The sequence below is a fragment of the Camelus dromedarius genome, chromosome 24 (assembly GCF_036321535.1).
Source record: "Camelus dromedarius isolate mCamDro1 chromosome 24, mCamDro1.pat, whole genome shotgun sequence".
In the NCBI taxonomy this organism is placed as follows: Eukaryota; Metazoa; Chordata; class Mammalia; order Artiodactyla; family Camelidae; genus Camelus; species Camelus dromedarius.
Window position 1 is genome coordinate 22,265,496 of NC_087459.1, and position 15,761 is coordinate 22,281,256.

Here is a 15,761-nt window from a genome sequence, read left to right on the forward strand (position 1 = left end):
TGAAGACGACGAGGCTATTGAAGCCCCCCGGCACCCACCCCTTGGCACACCTGGGGGTTGCTGCGAGGGTCAGTGTCTGTTTGTAGGGGACTCATCAGGAGGAAAGAGCGCCAAGGCACACGTGTCTGGTGCGAGAGTGATGAGCCAGGGTCGGGGGAAAGTGGTTCTGAGCTGCCTTCTCAGTCTTTTCAGCCCACAGCCAGGTTAGAGGTGATGTTGGAGAGGCTGATGGTGCCGGACCCTGCAGGGACTCTCAGGCTGTCGTGAGCCATTCAGGATGTGTGGTGAGACACCACTGTAGGGTTCAGAGCCAGGGCATTATATGGTCTGATTTCACGTTGTACATACACCACTCTGGCTGTCTTGTGGAAACTAGGTCGTAGAGGGACTCGTGGGAGTGGGGTCAGCTTTGTGTGGGTCCTCAGGTGGGCCATGGCCCTAGCAATCAGTGCTACATTGGGCCCCACAATGCTGGGAGACCTGATTATGAGCATGCCATGTCAGAGGAAGGTCCAACGGGGTAGCCAAGATCACGTGTGACACACACCCTGGGCAACTCAGGATTTCATAAGAGATGGAGTTCCCAGAGAGCGGGTTGGGTAGGACCAAAACCAACAACATTCTCTTACGACTATGATGGTGGCCTCATTTATCATCTCCAGACTAGCATTAGCATGGCCTGGGATACACGGGTGACACACCTTTATTGCCATTTGCTTTTCATCTATCATGAAGAATTTTTGATCTATATAGTGCGAATATATATATATGTGTGTGTGTGTATATATGTATGTATGTGTGTGTGTGTGTGTGTATAAACATTCATTGTGAAAGAGATACTTGAATACCCAGAAATTGATAAGCTTCCTCAGGTCTTTGAAACCACCCTTAGAATAAACACTAAAGACGTACAAAGTGCCATTAATGCAAGTAGACAGAAGTGACCACGAGTCAGGAGTACTTTGTACTTCAGCCACCTTCCAGCAGAGCATCTCAAAGGGCTGGATATATCTGAACATCATACAGTTTCACATAGATCAGGAGATTCTGTGATGATGACTTCTCTTAAGACCTAAGTATGACCTTTGTCAGGATGAAATCAGCAGCTGTTTCCCAAATCAGAGGTATTGAACAACAGCTTTGGTCAGGATGCCAGTATTGCATTTGGCTTGTCATAACAAGTTCCTGACTGGGGCAGATGGAGCATTGCAGAAATGTGTGTGTGCAGACACTCATGGGCACACCAGTGGGGGTGGGGATGAGGTTGAACTTTTTTTTTTTTGGTTTGGGGTTGAACTTGATAAAACCAGAAGGAGGCAGGCTGGAAGGAGGGACGTTGACTTTGATATGGGGCAAAGTTCTGACTCTGCCCTTACTAGCTGGGTGACTCTAGAAAATAAACAAATACCCATGAGGCTCAGTTTCCTCTTTTGGAAAATGAAGATGATAATTCCTGCCTTGATGAGTTATATGTGGATTAGATAATCCAAGATGTGCAAATTATCTAGTACATAAGAGAGGCTGGGAAAAAAATAGGGCTGAATAATTATTTCCTGTAGTTCATTCTTTTTTAAAAATAATTAATTTTTATTGATGTATAGTTGATTTACAAAGTTGTGTTAGTTTCAGGTGTACAGCAAGGTGATTCAGTTATAAATATACATAATATACTTTTTCAGATTTTTTTTCCATTATAGGCTATTACAAGATATTAATTGTGGTTCCCTGTGCTATACAGAAGGTGCTTGTTGTTTATCTATTTTATATATAGTGGTGTGTATATCTGCTAATCCCAAACTCCTAATTTATCCCTCCCCCCAGCTCCTTTCCCCTTTGGTAACCACAGTTTGTTTTCTATGTCAGTGACTCTATTTCTGATTTGTAAACCAGTTCATTTGTATCATTTTTTATTAGATTCCACATATAAATGATAGCATATGATATTTGTCTTTCTCTGTCTGACTTCACTTCACTTAATATGATAATTTATAGGTCCGTCCATGTTGCTGCAAATGGCATTATTTCATTATATGTATAAATACACACATACCACATCTTCTTTATCCATCATCTGTTGATGGAATTTAGGTTGCTTCCATGTCTTGGCTATTGTATATAGTGCTACTATGAACATTGGGGTGCATGTCTTTTTGAATTTGAATTTTCTATGGATATATTCCCAGGAGTGGGACTGCTGGATTACATGGTAATTCTATTTTTAGTTTTCTTAGGAATCGCCAGATTGTTTTCCATAGTGGCCGCACCATGGATTCCACCTCTTGATGACAGAAGCGTCTAAGAATTTTCAGACAGGTTTTAAACCACCACATCCTGGTTCTTGAATGGAGAATAAAGCATGGTGGGGGGTGGCAACAGTGGAAGAAAGGAGGTCAGTTAGGAGTTAGTGGAGTATCCAGGCAAGAAAGGACACTGAGCTGGAGATGAAGGAGGTGCAGAATGCTAGGACACACTGGCAGGTAGAAATAACAGGACTTGGTGGTGGACTGGAGGTGGGGCATGAGGAGAAGGATAACTCTGAGGCCTTTGGCTTCAGCGACAAGGTGAATATTGGTCCTGTTTACTTTAATGGAGAAGACTGATGGAGGAACAGGTGTCTGGGAGGTGGGAGACGAAGACCACAAGTTTCATATAGGACATTTGGATTGGATTAGGTATACAAGTGGAGATGTCAAGAGGTCAGCTGAAATTTAATTTGAGTTCAAGAGCTCGGTGTGGGCTAAAGGTGTAAATTTGCCAGTCATTAGCCTATACATGGCATTTAGTCATAACCTAGAAGAGATCACCCAGCCAGAGGATGTAGGCAGAGAAGGGAGAAGGATCAGTCGTAGAGATGCTATAACATTTACAACCCTGTGAAAGAAAATGTAGCCCAAACTTAGAAGAAAATCCCCCCCAAATGCTTTGCACTGCAGATAAATCAGGAAATAATAGTATGAGGACAAGAAAATGACACCACAGAACCAGATGAAAGGGAAATTATAGGACTAAGGAAGCAAAGAGAGGACCAAACCACCACCATGAAAATCTAATCAAGTAGACACAAGGAAGAGAACCAACATGTTAAAAAAAAAAATAAGAGTTATTAACAGAGAAATGCTTGAGACAATCAGGGAATTCAGAGGAGAAAAGAAATAGGTTAAAGCACCTGGAAAAAATCATAGTTGTGGAAATTAGAAAGAGACAATCCAACACTCAGTTGTAATTGGTGACTCAGAGGCAGAGAACCTAAAAAAAAAAATAAACAGGAAAAGCATGCAGAGATTAAAAAAAAAAAAAAAAAAAAAAAAAGGAGATAATCAGCCTTCAAAGGGCACACCAAATACCTCGAAAAATTCTTATGCAGTGACTGGCCCAGAGCCAGGCTTGGCTAAGTTATTGAATTCAGGGATATAGAAAGTGTTCCACAGGTCTTCGAGCAGGAAAACAAGGCCTATGTATGAGAAGAACCTTCTGCTAGCCTCAGAACCTTCCACAACCACCGCCAGCTCAAAGGAAGGGCTGAAGGAAAACAAAAATGAATCAAGTCTTCCACCCAAAAGGATGTCATCCCAAGTATAAAAGCATTAAGCAGAAACTCTCAAACATGCACCAATTCAGAATATAAAGCACATATGAGCTAAAATGGAAACTGCAGATTAAAAAGAATCATCTCATTTTTCATGATTTTTTCATAATCTTAATGAATCTGAAAGAAACAAATATCACCTGTACATCTTATATGTAAGATAGATAAACAACAAGGATGTACTGTGTAGCACAGGAAACTATGTTCAATATCTTGTAATAACCTATAGTGGAAAAGAATCTGAAGATGTATACCTGAAACTAACACAATATTATAAATCAACTAAAGTTAAATTTTAAAAAATTTTAAAAAGAGATGGAATCCTGTTCCCTTTCCCTTGAATAAGAATAGAAGCATGTGACTTCCAAGGCTAGGACATAAAAGGTGATATGGCTTCCCCCTGCCTCTCTCTCCTGGGATGGTTGCTCTTGGGATCCATACTCCAATCCTTAAGAAAGCCCAGGACATATGGAGAGGTTACATGTAGGTGTTGCACTGGACAGCCCCAGTGGAGGTCCCAGCCAACAGCCCCCCATGAACCACTAGATATGTGAGCAAGGAAACCCTGAGATGACTCCAGTCCAGCCACTGTTTAAAGGCAACTGCATAAGAGACCTTGAGCAAGAACCACCTAGTTGAGTCCAGTCGGCCCCCAGAATTGTGAGAATAATAATGAGTGATGTTGTTATTTTACACCACTACTTGGGGTTGTTTGTTACACAGCAATAGATAACTGATGCACAGCTTGATTTCCAAATGTAGATATGATGTGTCTCCCCCACCTGACATCACTTAACGTTTTACAATTGAGTTTATGGGGGGAGGGTATAGCTCAGTGGTACAGCACATGCTCAGCATGCACAGGGTCCTGGGTTCAATCCCCAGTATCTCCATTAAAATAAATTAATAAAGTAAACCTGATTACCTCCCCCCACCAAAAAAATTTTTTTTAAATAGAATTGAGTTTAAAGTAAAATCAAAACTAAATCCTAGTGTGATCTGGCCCTGCCTAACATCTTCTGTCTTTTCCCTCTTGCTCATTGTGCTCCAACCACAGGGGCTTCTTTCTCTGCTTCTGTAAACACCAAGTGTTTTCTCTCCCCAGGACCTTTGTGGATGCTCTTCCCTGTATGAAATGGACTTCCCTCATCCTCCTTCCCATCACAGCAGCCAGCTTCATTCCCTCAGAGCAGATACCACATTCAAAAATTAGCTCATCATTTATTTAAAAAATAATTTGTATGTCCTTCTCTCCAAATTAGAACATAAGCTCCACATGGCAGGAGCCTCATCTTGTTCTTTCTTAGAACCTAGTAGAGTAGTTGACACGTAGTAGGTGCATAATTAATAGCTTTAACATAAATGAGTATCAAGGGAGGGAGATTTTGTGATTTGCTGCCTTTTTATGGAAATCCTAGCTAGCATTGAAATGTTCTGTCTGATGGCATTCCCTATTATTGAATCTGGACTAATTAAAAGAGAATAACCGTTTGTTGGTTGTCATCACCCCCTTTTTTTTTTCCATTCATTCATTCATTCATCAAGCACAAGATTCCTTCTCCCGGAAGGTGGAAGTAAAAAAACAATAATCATTAAAGATAAAATGTCATGTTAGGATGCGGTAAATCTCTGAAGAAAAATAAAGCAGGGTAAGGGGATGGAGGGGGACGATGTTAGGGGGACTGTTTTAGATGGAAAGGTCAGGAAAGGTCAAGACACCTCCTGTCCGAGGAGGTGACTTGAGCAAAGACCCAAATGAAGTGAGAGACAGAGCCACGTGAAGATCCGAGTCGTCTGTCCCCAGCCAGTGCCAAGTCCCTGAGCAGGGAGTGTGCCTGTTGTGTCTGAGGAATGGCGGGGAGGCCCGCGTGGCCCGACCAGGACAGAAAGGCAGGAGACGAGGTCAGGGGGTCACCGGGGCCAGTCAAAAATGGCTTCCCAGACCCTCATAAGGTCTTTGGTCTTTATTCTAAGAACTGTGGGAGCTTGTTGGAGGGTTGTGAGCTGAGGAGTAACTGATCTTTGTTTCAAAGAACATTCCAGAAACTGGACAAGGAGGGGTAAGGGAGGGAGGAGGATAATTGATGAGTGGCTACCTTCACTCCAGGCCAAGTTTTCAGCAGGGCCTCTGAGAAAACACGGCCCAGCCCCAGGTCCTTTCACCTTCATATTCAGTGCCTGTGGAGTCCTGGTGGTGCCAGGCTGTGGAGGTTTCTTGGCAAACTGTTGCCTCCTCAAAATCAACATTTTTTTAATTAAAAAAAATTTTAATTTGTATTTATTTATTTTTAAATTATTTTATTTTATTTTAAATGTATTTTTTCTTGAAGTGTAGTCAGTTTACAATTTTGTGTCAATTGCTGGTGTACAGCATAATAGCTCAGTCATACATATACATACAGACATTCCTTTTATATTCTTTTTCATTATAGGTTACTACAATATATTGAATATAGCTCCCTGTGCTACAAAATCAACATCTTAATTCATTCCCTCGATATTGGAGACAGGGGCCTGTCTCTCTGCAGACATCTGCTCCATCCAATTGCAAACAGAGTGGAATCTCCCTGAGTTCAGGAGCGTGTGTTGTTCAAACAGAAATCATTGTCACAGGCTGCCTCCCAGTCTGTGTGTCTTAGTTATGACCCAAAACAGCCTTTCAGCAGCGGTGGGCTTCAAAATAACGACATTCCCCTACATCTCTTTTCCCGGATTTGAAAATGAAACCCACACTTTGAAAGGGACCAAGAAACAGGGAAGAGAAAGACCAAGAAACCAACTCGACTTGCCTGTGTAAACACTAGGTCCTTTAAAACTGGTTTTACTTCCACTAATGTCTCTGATTGAATTTTTTTCAGTTTCTCTGAGTTATGTATTTTTTTGAAAGTTCCCAAATGGTATTTGAATTGTTTTCCTTCTAGTAAACTTGAACTCTGAGTGTCTATTCCATCACTGAATGAAGCAGATATTTTACACTTGGGAAATTATTTTTAAATGACTGGATTATAGAAAGGACTGGACAAGACCAGTGGCCAAGTGGAGGAGTGTGTGACCATGGCTTATGCTCCTTGCCCACGTCCCTGGTCCCCTGCCCCCCAGCCCAGGACTATTCTCCCAGCATGCTTGTTAAGTGGCACAGTGTATAGACAGGATTACCAAATGAAATATCCCAAAGGCATAATTATTGGTTTCATGAAGTTCACTTACTTTTATCTAATTTGTTTCCTTACAAAATTCATTAAACGTGCATTTTCTGAGGACTTCTGAATATCGACACCAGCTGTTAAACACAGTGACTTTATTGGATTCTTAAAATAAGCTTCATTTTGTAATTGTGAAGACAGGCAGTCAGGGCGGGTGAGACGTCCGTCATGGGGCTGGAGACACACAGCCCTCTGCCGGCACTCAGCACTTGGTCAGAGTGTGTTGACTGGCTGCGCGATGGCCTGTGTTCCTCTTCTTTCATCTGCGAGCTCAGTGACTGGCACTGCGCATGGGCCATACCTGGCCATCTAACCCAGGGACCCAGGAGCCTTCTTGGGTTTTCCCTTCACTCTTGTGCCAGAACCACTTACTGTCCGAGTCCCATTTGGTCATATCTCTGGACCATCTCTCTTGTCTGCCTCCTCTTCCCCGCTATCCTCGCCATCACTGTTTCAGTCTTTTCTGGTCTACAGCACTGTAATAGCTCCTAGTTAGAGTCTTTAAAAATTTTTTTTATTTGATTATTATTTTTTAATGGAGGTACTGGGGAGTGAACCCAGCACCTTGAGCATGCTGTGCACACCAAGCACCCGTTCTACCACTCAGCTGTACACCCCTGCCCTCCGTCCCCGTTGGAATCTTTTATACTCCCTCTTTTAATCAGAGATAGGACTCTCTACAGAACAGCCAAATTTAGACACTTCTAGTGTTATCACACAGTGCCTTTTAAATGATCCAGGTACCATTTCTGTACGTTTAAAATGTTTAAGCATTCTAATTACCATACAATCCAAAAAAGGACACACTTTTACCCCCAAAAACATCACATTGTATGCATTAACTATGTATGGTTTTTTATATGTCCATCATATCTCAATAAAGTTTGTGTGTGTGGCGGCGGCCGGTGGTGGCGGGGAGGTACAACTTTAAAGAAAGCAAAACATGTGGCCGCCTTTTTCAAACTTTACTTGTTACTAACTTACTTCAACCGTGATCTCCTTAGGCCAGAATGAAAACGATCCTTTGTAATGCATTGGATTTTCTTAGACCTAGAAGCTCTCTTTACTCTGTCCCCGAGTGGAAAATCATTTTCCATTTCCACTTCAAGTTGTTCCCGGGCATATTTAGTTAAGCTTCATTCTGGTTCAGCAGAACAAAGGCATCCCGGGCGGCCCTGGAGTGAATGCTTCCATTGTCTGACTTTATCGCGTCCTATTTCCATGGGGAAAATTCCAGAGGTGGTGGGGGAGCAGATCGTACTAGCTCACAGCTTTCCTCCCTAACAAAATACTTGAGGAACAGGCGTGGATTTACGAATATGAGAGAGAAGCCAAAATAGGGCTTGGAATCCTTTCTGGTGCTAAATATAGAATTGGAGGGGAGAGTAGGGAAGCCAGGGCTTGGACCTGCCCCGAACTTCCTGGGGGAGTTCCCCCAGTTCTCCCTCAAGCCCTCTTTCTCTTTCTAACCTCCTCCCCCATCTTTCTCTCCACTCCCTTTTTTTTTGGTATTCTGAGAAACATAGGGAATAAATATTAATCTTACTGCCATGGGCAATATTTTAATGGAGAGTCCAATAAACACTATTTCTGATAAACAAAAAAATACCTGCTCAACTTTTGAAATGTCCCTCTCTCTGCCCTCCATTTTCTCCTTTGTTAATCTCTTAGCATCAAAATTCATTGACCGCCTCTGGATACAACCGGCCTCCTTTGACTCTCTGGTCTTTTTAGCATGTTGTCCTGCCTTTCCATGTTCTTTATTGTGCATCTGGAACTAAAAAGTTAGGTTTCATTTGGACTGGGGGAAAACGTATAGAAAGGTAGACAAATTATTTCAATCTCCACTAGCAGTGACATCGAAGACCTTTGGTGGTTTACCCCTTTCCCTGCCTGCTGGCCAGTGAAGGCTTCTGCAGAGTAGCAACAGTTGATGCTCTCCTGGGGTTTGAATACTTGTGTTTTACTTGTGTTTCAAGAAGCACCTTCTTTTTAAGGGAATGAGTGCATTTCAGAGAAAAGTGCGTAGAAAAACACAAGGCCCGAAGGAAAGGCCTATGACAGGGCAGATGTGGGATCCAGCACACGTGAGGCATCGTGCTTGGAGCAGAGAAAGAGCAGGCGAGCAAAGGTCCTGCACCAGGGAGGCGTCTGGCTGGAGCCTTGCCTGCTCTTGGCTTTGGCTTCTCCCTGGGGCTCTGCCTGGCCCCAAACTGTCCCCACCAACCCTCGGCCAGGTCTGGATAGATGTTGTCCTCTTTCCCTCCTGGCCTGTGTGCAGTGCAGCAGAGAACAGTCCAGGCCCTCAGCACTGCATGAGGCAGGCACTGACTTTGGCCTCATCCCGGAGCTGGGGGTCACCCTGGAGGTCCCCTGGGGACATCACTTGGCATGGTCACCTGGCTCGGAGAATACAGTCAGGACTGGTAGGTGCCTCCGAGTTGGACCCCCAGGGACCTGCTGGCTCTTGTGCTGAGCAGTCATCCTGGACGGCCCAGACCTCAGACAGACCAGGACTGGACCTCACAGTCCCTGAGGCTGGCCTAGCCACTTTTAGTCCACCCTTGATGAGCCTGGTCTCTACTCACTGAATTAGGGATAATAAATGCATTTTCTCTGGCATCTCAGGCATCTGAAGGAGTTGGGAATGGGGCCAAACCATCCAGCCTTTGCCCTCCATTGCAAACAGAGTGGAGTGCCTCTTGGATCAGCAGTTGGCAGTGCCCACGAGTTTGCACAAACACAAAGTTGAGAAATACGCTTGCTGGAGGGGCTGCAAGAAGCAAGGGGAATTGGTTGTCCCTTTAGGAGGAGGCACTACTGCATTGGCTTCCGCTGTTCCATTTGGACCCCTTGTGGGAACGTTTGACCTTACTGTTGCTCTTCTCTGTCTGCCTGGCGAGTTACTTAGCCTCTTTGGAACCCAAGTTCCTCATCTTTGAGATTAGGGATGAGACCACCAGTTCCCAAGATCCTTCCGTCCTGGAATTCTATGAGTCAATTCATGAGATTTGTTTTCCAATAAGCACACACCCAAAACAGTGCCGTGGTCCTTAAGGTAGCGCTTTATGTTCTCATAATCATGTAATCACCCAAAATGAGGGGGTAGTATTTGAAGGAAGGGACCTTCCTTCCCTCCTTCCTCCTTCACTTTCCTTCCTTCCTTCCCTGCTTCATTGCTTCTTTATAACCTCAATTACCTTCTACAATCTTATGTCTTCTGACACAGGAGTTGGCATTTATAAACAGTCATGTGAGCCAGGCCTTGTGGATAAGTGGGGGTCAAGCATGATGCCATAACCGTGATGACGATAGTTTCTCAGAGAGCGTGTTGTGAACTCTGAAATGCTGTCTGCCAGTCACTGGGCCACAGTTCATACGTCCTGCCAAATTCAGAATTACATATGAAAAATAACCTTTGTGTCAAAGGAGAAAAGCACTAGGGCCTTCCCTTTGTCTGTTTATTTTCCCGGATCCATTTATTTTCTCAGTTCTGGAGTGTTTAACTGCTGACTTCGATGTCTGGTTTGGTTGTACTAGACACGCCCACTGCTGTTTTCTTTAAAACTTACTGATTTGTCCAGCAGCTTAGAGAGATCTTTGGTGTTTTTTTCTCTCAAAATATATGGACTAATAATTGCAGAAACATTCTGCATATTCCAGATGACTTTAAGAATGAGATCAAATCTTAATTTACAATTTCCTTTTCAGCATTCATGAACGCGGTTAGCCATCGTTTAAGGAGAATAGAATCTCCTGACCTTCTTACCACTTTCACAGGTTATAGGGCACCCACGTGGGCACGGTTGAATGCTGCAGGCAGAGGGTTTCTTGCCGAAGATAACTAGGATGCCATTTCTAACCATGTCACTGTGCAGATGTAGTATGAAAAACCACTTGGCAGCAAGCTATATTAGGAATTCAGGCATCATGTGGGTGGCTGGATTTACAGGGCCTTTTCTTTTCAACCACGAAGATCTGCATTCCTGTGATTCTGACCCCTTCCCTAACCTTCTAGACTCCATCTGTGGTAGGCAGCTTCTGACAGGACTCCCGGTAATCCCGCCTCTTGGCGTTCACTCCCGTGTATAATACTGTCCTCTTAAGTGTGGTTTGGACCTGATGACTTGTTTCTAAGGAATAGAATATGCAAAGGTGATGGGGCATCACTTCCATGATTAGGTTACAAAAGACCGGGACTTCCATCTCACTTCTGTGGGCACTGTCTCTTGCTCTCTCTGCTTACTTACCCTGATGGAGGGAAGGGGTTACCCTGCAATCTGGAGAGGCTCAGATCGTAAGGAACTGAGGTTGGCCTCTGGGCAACTGCCATCAGGGAACTGAGGCTCCCAGTCCAACCAGTGAGGGAGCTTTACAGCAGCTCCTTCTCCAGTCAAACCTTCAGATAAGATTGCAGCCTTGGCTGAAACCTTGACACATTCTTGCGAGAAACCCTGAGACAGAGGACACAGCTAGGCTGTGGATTCTTGGAAGCCTACATTCCTGACTGAGAGAAACTGTGGGATAATAAATGTTTGTGTTTTAAGCCTCTAAAGGTTTAACGTTTGGGGGTAAGTCATTATGCAGCAGTAAGTAACCAACCAATACAGCAGCCAAGACTGTCAAGAACCCTTATTCTTAAAAAATGTTTATATATATAAAAAAAAGAAATTGAGCTAATTCTAAGACCAAAAAAAAAAAAATTACTTCACAATTAAAAAAAAGCCTTCATTCTTTTAACACTATTTTATCAACTAGAACCCCTTGCGGTGTATCAAGTGTTTTGCTTTTGGATTCAATTTTACCGAAATTTGCTATCAGAGGTTGTACTCAGCCATCTTAAAAGTTCCCTTCTGCTGAAAATTTCAGAGACAAATTCTTTCCTCCAAGAAACAGTCATTTCACTTTTTCATCCTCGTGAAATAAGAAGGCTTAAGTGGCCACAGTTGCTGGCACAAGATTAAGTGGCTGGCTGTGCAGAGGGCTGTTGGTGCGAGCGGGTTTAGGGGCAGGGTGTGCAGCTGTGACCCCTGCAAGATCCTTTGCACCTTCACTGTCTGGAGAAGCTCAGGGTCCTCACTGTCAGCCAGCCCTCTCCCACTCTGGGTGGACTAGGACTCAAATACTTCAGTTTGTTCTTATGGTGGTTCCTGTCCCATAGCGCTGTTAGAGGTATTTCTGAGATTCCTTTTCTGTTTCTTTCTCCAGAACAGGTGCCTGAGTCCTCCCTTTACTTCTTCCTACAAAGACACTGAGGCTGAGGCAAAGACTGGTTAAGTGGTCCACTCCTGGCCAGATGCTGGACCCCTCCCTCCATATGACAGGGCATCCCTAACCCTGAAGTACCTTCATTGAGAAATGAACTTCAGGCCTCCCTTTGGATGAGGAGGATGCCACCAGCATACCCTGAATCATCTGACTTGTCTGACATGGACATTTCATGCTGCTACCTCACTTCTCCAGGGTTGTATGAAGGTGATCTCAGCTGTAAACTAATTTCCCTCTTTCTTTTTCTTTTCTCTAATTTTTGCCTCTTTCTTCCCCTCTTTTTTGAATTTTTATTTTATTATTTGGAGGGGAAGGTAATTAGGTTTGTTTGTTTGTTTATTTAATGGAGGTATCGAGGATTGAACCTAGGACCTTGTGTATGCTAAGCACACATTCTACCACTGAGCTATACCCTCCATTCCTCTCTTAATACCACCTTCCTTTAATCATCTGCTATAGGTAGACATTAAAAGAGTTTGTTTTTTTTTAAACCAAGTTGATACATCTCAATTAAAGCCTTAAACGATGAATTCCAGATTTCTTTCCCTCTCAGACCCAGACATTCCAACAACCCTTGGTGACCACTATTTTGAGGTTACAGTCTATGGCCAGGGCCTGGCCAACAGGTCCTCTGGTGTCCAGTGGAGATTGTTGTGGACTAACACGTTTCCCAGGGCTGTGGGTAAATTGAATGTCACGTCACTGGTTATAAACGTCCCAAATGTCTCTGGGTCTCACCCTCACCTGATGTCACAGGATCTTCCTCTTGCCTTTGGAGGGAGTCTTCTAGGGTGTCCCACTGAGAACTGGCAGTTTTGCTACCCCAGGGCATCGCCATGTTCATCCCCACTGCTCTGGCCTCCTTGGTTAATGCCCACCCCTTCCCCCGCAGGCCTTATGCCTTCTGGGCCAATGGCATCATAGACACAGCAGGTGTCCCTGCTGAGGGCACTGGGCTCTGAAGCTTCTGAAGTTAAAAAATGCGTAAAATGCCAGTATTGGTCAAGGACCTATGGGCAAGCATCACAAGCAACTCTGGCTAATTTTAAAAGAACAGGAATTTATTAAAAGGGTATTGGGTGGTCTGTAAAACTACCGGATGGCCAGATCCCCCCATGCCCTTGCTACTCTGAGTCCCCCAGCCTTCTCTGAGCAACACTGACATTTGTGCACCAAAGTGCATGGCGTGGGCCCCAGCGCCCGGAGGATGACTTCACCCTCCAGCTGTGGCCCCTGTTTCCCCAGGGCCAAGCCCAACCCCTGATGGTCTCTTCATGCCGCTCCTCGCCTCCTCCAAAACACTACTGAAATCTGTTCCTGGTGGGGCCATCTCACCTGTCCAAGGTGACGGTTTTCCCACCACAGGGGGGGGAAGTCAGGAAAAGTCAGTCCCCAGTATGCGACCACCTCCTGAACAGGGAAGTGGCAGGTGTGACAGGGTGTCTGGCAGGCAGGAGCTGGGACTTAAATGTGTTCACCGTTTGGGCTGAAATGTCTCCCTTCCTCCCAGGTATCCCATTGCCTCTACTGACTTATATGAGGGATCCGAGGAAAAACCAAATTCAACCCTGTCCACAATTTAGAATTATATGGATTTGTGAGAAGGACCTGTCAGGACCAGAGGAAGCAGACTGTAGAATCTACCATGTTCCTAATGGTACCTGGTGTGGTAGCCAGATGTTTAAACAGGGCCAGGATCAGGAGGGAGGAGCAGGCATGCAGAGGGAGCAACACTGGCTCTGACGGCAGAATCCCTCCTGGGAGTATTTTCGCTCCAGGGAGAAGAACAACTGTGTGTATCAGTTGGAAAACAGTTTCGTAACAATCCATCAGCCTCCACAGCTCAGTATAGTACCCAGGGAGGGAGCTGTTTGTTTATTTGTTTGTTTTAGTTGCTTTTTGTGGGCGTTGGTGGCTGGGGGAATCAGCAGGCATTTGTCCCTCGGGAGTGGGGCGACCGCAGGATGTAAGGGAAGGGCGGCTCGGAGGTGACTCCCCTGTGGAAAGGTTGGGCTGCCTGCCAGAGTTTGAGATTGTAGCAGTAATGACACTGAGGCAGTGGCAGCAGCGGATTGATTGCAGCCACTCCTTGTGGGGTCCACTCGGGCATCTCTGAGAAGTTATGGGGACCTGCAGGGTCTTGGCTCAGCCAGCAGGGACTCTAGCCATGGTGGGAGATTCACAGAGAGTGACAGTGACTAGGGAAAGAGAGGCCAGAGGCACTGGTGTACTTGGGCTCAGAGACACACTTCTGAGGACCCTAGGGGGCCGTGATTTCATAGTCCTGGTTCAGTGAGAGACTGATGAGACTGATGATGGTAATGGTGATAATAAAAGCTAGTGTTTATGGAGCATGCCAGACACTAAGTGCTTTCCACATATTTATTCACTTAGTCCGCACTACCACCCTCTCAGGTGGGGGTTATTATTACCCTCCTTTTACAGATGAGGACGTTAAGCTTGGATAGGTTGTTATGTGGCAGATCGAATCTTCCAAAGATGTCTGCCACAGTATCTCCTACCCGACGTGTTATTCTGCAACGTGCCCTTGATCTTTCTGCCATGGAGAGGTGGGGTCTCTTTCCCTCCGCTTGAATCTGGACAGGCTTCCCAACTCTTGTGACCTAGAGAATGCAGCAGAAATGGGGCAATGTGATTTCCAAGGCTAGGTCAGAAAAGGACTTGCACTTTTCAGCTTGTTTTCTGGAATATCTATCTGGGAGCCCTGAGCCACCATGGAAGCGGTGGCCTAAGGCTGCCATGCTGTGAGGAAGGTCAAACTAACGTACATGGGATGACCTCATGGAAAAGTCCTGAAACTACAAGAAACTAAATGAGACACACCTGGCCACTCCCTGCTGCTCTTTCCTCCTCCTGTTCCAGTTCTAACCACTGTCTGTTTTCAACCACAGAAGGAGACACTGAGCCACCCAAGCCTTTCTTAAACTCTCAACCCACAGAAACTTGAGAAATAATAAAATGGTTCTTGCTGTTTTAAGCCACTAAGTTTGGGGATAATTTCTGACGCAGCAATGGATAAGTAACAAGGAACTTGGCCGTGGCTTGTAAGTGGTAGAGCTGAGATTTGAACTGTCAGGCTGATGAATAAAAAGCAACACATGCAGACATGAAGATACCTTTTTTGAAATCTCCTGATATACCTGGGAGGGGAACTGATTCTTGCATAATCTTCTGGCAGTTCAAAATTCACAAGATTCAGTTATAATTTTAACGTAACCTTGTTTGACGGGGTCTAGGGTAGTCAAATTACACAGCAAAGTCAGATTTTTTTCTTTTAAAAAATGTATCTGGCTTCTCTCAAGCAAGTGAATGACAGGAGTTGAAAGTGCTTCTGGAAGACTCACCCTGGAGAAGAGGGACTGGTTAAACAAATGTAGATTCCTGAGTGCCACTCAGATCTCTGAATCTGAATCTCTTGGAGGTAGGACCAGGAATCTGAATTTTTAATAACTCTCCAGGTGATTCTTAAGCACATTAGAATTTGAAAACAGCTGCTGTATGGCCAACATCGTTTCACCTGGAGCATATTCAAAGTAGGGCTTACTAATTACCTTCCCCAGGAACATCATGGCCTCATGAACCCTTCAATCAATGTTACAATCTGAATTTTCCTGATTATAAGCATCACCAAGAAGGTTCGACAAAAATACACATTCCCAAGTCTCTTCTCTGATGGGAACCAG